Source organism: Mandrillus leucophaeus, unplaced genomic scaffold (genome assembly GCF_000951045.1).
Source record: "Mandrillus leucophaeus isolate KB7577 unplaced genomic scaffold, Mleu.le_1.0 Scaffold693, whole genome shotgun sequence".
Lineage (NCBI taxonomy): Eukaryota > Metazoa > Chordata > Mammalia > Primates > Cercopithecidae > Mandrillus > Mandrillus leucophaeus.
In genome coordinates, this window is record NW_012107508.1 from 520,099 (window position 1) to 526,035 (window position 5,937).

The window sequence follows — 5,937 nt, forward strand, 5'->3', positions numbered from 1 at the left end:
TTTTTTTTGAGACGGAGTCTCGCTGTGTTGCCCAGGTTAGAGTGCAGTGGCACGATCTCAGCTTACTGCAAGCTCCGCCTCCCAGGTTCAAGCGATTGTCCTGCCTCAACCTCCCAAGTAGCTGGGACTACAGGTGTGTGCCACCATGCCTGGCTAATTTTTGTGTGTGTGTGTGTGTTTGTTTGTTTGTTTGTTTGTTTGTTTTGAGACAGAGTCTGGCTCTGTCGCCCAGGCTGGAGTGCAGTGGCGTGATCTCGGCTCACTGCAACCTCCACCTCCCGGGTTCAAGTCATTCTCCTGCCTCAGCCTCCCGAGTAGCTGGGACCACAGGTGCCCGTCACCACGCCCAGCTAATTTTTTGTATTTTTTAGTAGAGATGGTGTTTCACCGTGTTAGCCAAGATGGTCTCGATCTCCTGACCTCGTGATCCGCCCCCCTCGGGCTCCCAAAGTGCTGGGATTACAGGCCTGAGCCACCGTGCGTGGCCTAATTTTTGTGTTTTTAGTAGGCACAGGGTTTTGCCATGTTGGCCAGGCTCGTCTTGAACTCCTTACCTCAAGTGATCTGCCCACCTCAGCCTCCCGAAGTGCTGGGATTACAGGAGTGAGTCCAGCCAATTTTTGTAGAGACAGGGTTTCACTATGTTGGCCAGGCTGGTCTCAAACTCCCAACCTCAGGTGATTCACCCACCTCAGCACCCAGCAGATTAACTATTTTTTTAAAAAACCAAACTTCTGGTATTACTAGTGAGAAGTCATATATAGGACTTTACTTCTGAAAAGGGCAAATCAGATAATTCAGAGCAACTCTTTCACTGAAGACACACACACACACACGCACGCACGCACGTGCACACACACACACATATTAGGCAAGGAACCCAAGAGAGTCTGGGAGGAGACCTAGACAGGAGAACATCACAGAGGCAATTATGTCTACAGGCATTTGATTTGTTAGAAGGCAGCTGAGAAGCTGAGAAACTTAACAGAGCTTTTGACAATCTTTCCAATGCTAGGAGACACAGACTTCCTGGGGAAGCCCTAATACATTTTCTTGTGCTTTGATTTGAGACCATGAAGGGTCATAGCCTAAGAACAAAGCCGAACTGCAGGTAGACAGGTCCTCAAGGGACTATAGATTGATTTCTGATAATCTCAAGTCCTGAAATTAGATTTAAGGAGGCTGGTTTGCTGCTGCCCTCATGGGTCCAGAAGCATATGAAAATAACCCCTGGAAGACAATTACAATGTCTTATGCCTCAAATTACAAATTATACCTGTAAACAAGTTTGTGGGGGTTTGTTTGTTCATTTGTTTGTTTTTGAGACAGTCTCATTCTGTTGCCCAGGCTGGAGTGCAGTGGCATGATCACGGCTCATTGCAGGCTCCACCTTCTAGTTTCAAGCGATTCCCCTGCCTCAGCCTCCCCAGCAGCTGGAACCACAGGCATGTGCCACCAGGCCTGGCTAACTTTTAGATTTTTAGTAGAGACAGGGTTTTGCCATTTTGGCTAGGCTGGTCTCAAATTCCTGACCTCAGGGGATCTGTCCACCTCAGCCTCCCAAAGTGCTGGGGTTACAGGCATGAGCCACCATGCCCACCCTAAAATCTTAATAAATGGGTTTAACAGCATTTTGATAGATAAAAAGAGATAATTAGTTTAAAAAAGGACAGATCAGAAGAAAATATCCAGAAAGAATGAAGCATGAAATAATAAAAGAAAGAAAAGTCAGAAGAAAAGGTAAGAGGCATAAGTAGATAAGCTAGTCACTGTGGCTTGTGCCTGTAATCCCAGCACTTTGGGAGGCCAAAGTGGGAGTAACACTTGAGGCCATGAGTTTGAGACCAGCCTGAGCAACATAGCAGGACCTCGTCTCTAAAAAAAATAAAAAACAAAATTAATGAGCCAGATGTGGTGGCACATGCCTTTGATTTGAGACCATGAAGGGTCATAGCCTAAGAACAAAGCCAAACTGCAGGTAGACAGGTCCTCAGGGACTATAGATTGATTTCTGATAATCTCAAGTCCTGAAATTAGATTGAAGGAGGCTGGTTTGCTGCTGCCCTCATGGGTCCAGAAGCATATGAAAATAACCCCTGGAAGACAATTACAATGTCTTATACCTCAAATTACAAATTATACCTGTAAACAAGTTTGTGGGGGTTTGTTTGTTTGTTCATTAGTCCCAGCTACTCAGGAAGCAGAGACAGGAAGATTACTTGAGCTCAGGCGGTGGAGGCTACAGTGAGCCATGACCACACCATTGCACTCCAACCTGGACAACAGAGCAAGACCCTGTCTCAAAAAAAAAAAAAAGAGACATAGTAGATAAGTGAGATGATGAACATATGTGTAATTGAGTCCCAGAAGGAGAAGAGAATGAGAATGGGGCAAAAGCAATACTTAACTAAACTGGTGAAAGACATAAATCACAAATCCAAATAGAGTTATTAATCCCAAGAAGGTTAAACACAAAGACAATTTAGAAACATCATAATAACACTACTAAAGACCAAAGATAAAGAGAAAATATTAAAATTAGTCAATGAAATAACACATTACCTTCAAAGGTGCTGCAATAAAACTGGTATCTGACTTTTCAACAGAAACAATGGAAGTCAGTTGCCAATAGAATATCTTCAAAATGCTGAAGGGAAAATGTCAACTAAGAATTCTATACCCAACAAAAATATTTTTCAAAAATGGAAGTGAAACAAAGGCATTGTCAGACCAACAGAAACTGGAAGAATTTGTCACAAGCAGATCTTCCCTAAAAGAAATGCTAAAGCACATTCTTCAAAGAAAAATGATCCCAGATGGAAGGTTGGAGGTGCAAGAAGAATCAAAGAGCCATGAAAATGGCTTTCTTATAGAGCTTAAAAGAACTGACTCTTAATTTTATATGGAGATATAAGCGGCGAAGAATAAGCAAGACAATCTTGAACACGAAGAACGCAGTGGGAGAATATTCTCTAACAGATATTAAACACTTCTTTATAGAGCTACAGAAATTAAGATAGTGTAATATTGCTACAAGTATACATAAATAAACCAATGGGAAAGAATAGAAAGGCTGGAAACAAAGTCTTACCTATATGGACATTTAATTATTGACAAAGATGACAATGCATGGTATTGAGGAAAAGATGGTCTTTTCAATCAATGTTAATGAGACCACTGGAGATAAATGTGGGTGACAAAGAAGCTTGACCCCTACTTCACAACATACCCCCAAATCAAGGCTGGTGGATTACAGAGTTGAAAGGCAAAACAATAAAGTTTCTAGAAGATAATATAAGAAAATATCATCATGACTTTGGAGTGGAGAAACACTTTTTTAAAAGTACACAAAAAGGGCGGGCGCGGTGGCTCACGCCTGTAATCCCAGCACTTTGGGAGGCCGAGGCAGGTGGATCACTAGGTCAGGAGATCGAGACCATCCTGGCTAACACAGTGAAAACCCGTCTCTACTAAAAATGCAAAAAAATTAGCTGGGCGAGGTGGCAGGCGCCTGTAGTCCCAGCTACTTGGGAGGCTGAGGCAGGAGAATGGCGTGAACCCAGGAGGCGGAGCTTGCAGTGAGCCGAGATTGCGCCACTGCACTCCAGCCTGGGCGACAGAGCGAGACTCCGTCTCAAAAAAAAAAAAAAAAAAAAGTACACAAAGAGCACTAATCATAAAAGAAAAGATTGATTAAGTTAGACTCCATTAAAACTAACAACTTTCGTTCATCAAGAATCACCATTCAGAGAGTGAAAAGGCAAGCCACAGAACTGGAAAAGATATTTGCTACATATATAATCAAAAAGGATTCTTAGGCAGTATGTATATATAACTCCCGCACATCATTAAGAAAAACACAAATTATCCAATAGAAATGTGGTCAAGAAACTTGAATAGGCACTTAACACACACACACACACACACACACACACAAAAACCCATCAAATAGCCAATAAAAATATTAAGAGGTGCTCAACCTCATTAGGAATGAGTAGAATTCAAATAAAAAACATGAAGATATACCAATACACAGCCACTGAAACAGTGAAAATACAAATACATCATCATGTGTTGGTGAGGAATTGGAGCAACTGGAATTTTTATACACTGTGGTGGGAGTGTATATTCACACAGTCACCTTGGAAAACTGTACTGCAATATCTACTGATTGCAAAGTCTGTGATCCAGCAGTTCCACTCTCAGTATATATCCAACATGAATGTATGTACATGGGCACCAGGAGATTTATAGAAAAATGTTCATGGAAATCAAGAACTGGAAACAACCCAAATTTCCATCAACAATAGAATAAATAAATAAATTGTGGCATATTCATATAGTGGAACACTAGGTAGCAATGAAAATGAACTAACTGTAGCTATACAAAAATAAAATATGATGACTCTCACAAACATAATGTCGTACAAATGATGAGAGATACAAAAGAATGAATACTGTATGCTTGCATTTATGTAAAGTTCAAAAAACAGGTACAACTATAATGTTTGATTACCACAAAATTATGTTTAGGGAAGAAGGAGGAAGTAGAGAATAGGAAAGGACACTAGTAGTCATTTTCTAGTCTCTTACTTTAAAAAAAAATCCCTTATTTTATTTCTTTGAAATGTGCTAAAGTTATTTTGTATTCTGTCTAATAGTTTCAATAATCTGAATTATTTGGGGTTGATACTGTGATCTCTTGCTCCTACTGGCTCTTACTCCTGGTGACACCAATTTGTGTGTTTTGTGATTTCTTTTTTACTATTAACTCATATTTCCTGGGAAAATGGTTGTGGCAATTTCCTAAGCTCTGGTTTGAAGAGAGCTTCCTCTTCAGGGCTTGAATTTGTGTCTGCCATTCACTCTGGGTGCTACCATCCCAGGGTTACATTAAATTAAATTCTTGACCTGTGATTTATTTGAACCATCCAGGTGGTTAATTAACGCAGGGTGCAAAACTGTATTAGAACTAGTTTGTGAGTTCTCAGGGGATATATTTTTTCCTTATATTTATCAGTCTGAGATAGGCAATTTTCCCTAAAGTCCTTTGGGGAAAAGGAGATTAGGTTTTTATTTCTAGTTATCCTTACTCGAAGAGAATAAAACTATGGCCCACTTTGTATTTGGGGTCATAACTTCATGCAGCATTTTCTGCTGGACTCCTTGTCTCCAGTGGCTATGACTTTATCTCCTATTCCCTGGACTCCACGATCCATGAAAACCAACTACTGTTTTAGTGATGCTCTCAAAGGAAAAGCTGATGTCAATGCTCTGCATACCTCACTGGGCTCCCACTTTCTCGCATTCATTGACCTTTGGGTATTCCTGGCTAAACTGCCAGCCAATCGACACATTTTAAAAAGAGATTTTTTTTTTTAATCTTTAGAAGAAAACATACAGGAAAAGCTTCATCACCTTGGATTTGGCAATTATTTCTTGGAAATGACACCAAAGGCACAGGCAAACAAAAGAAAAAGTAGATAAATTGGACTACATCAAAATGTAAAATTTCCATGCACCAAAGGACATAATCAATGAAGTGAAGAGGCAAACTTATGCAATGGGAAAAATAATTGCAAGTTATATATCTGATAAAGTGTTAACATCTAGAATCTATATGTAAAAAAAAAAAAAAAACTGCTATAACTTGGCTGGGTGTGGTGGCTCATGTCTGTAATCCCAGCACTTCAGGAGGCTGAGGCAAGCAGACTGTTTGAGTCCAAGAGTTCAAGACCAGCCTGGCAACGTGGTGAAATCCTATCTCTACAAAAAAATTAGCCTGGCATGCTGGCATGCACCTTTAGTTCCAGTTGCTCAGGAGGCTGAGGCGGGAGGATTGCCTGAGCACGGGAGGTGGAGGTTGCAGTGAGCCGAGATCACACCATTGCACTCCAGCCTGGGTGACAGAGTGAAACCTTGTCATGAAAAAAAAAA

At 40.8% G+C, this 5,937-nt stretch overlaps 1 protein-coding gene across 1 annotated transcript in view; it reads left to right on the forward strand.

Moving 5' to 3' along the window:
• The window catches only part of LOC105555638, a 100,740-nt gene that overhangs the window by 23,716 nt on the left and 71,087 nt on the right, over positions 1-5,937 (forward strand). The window lies entirely within an intron of this gene.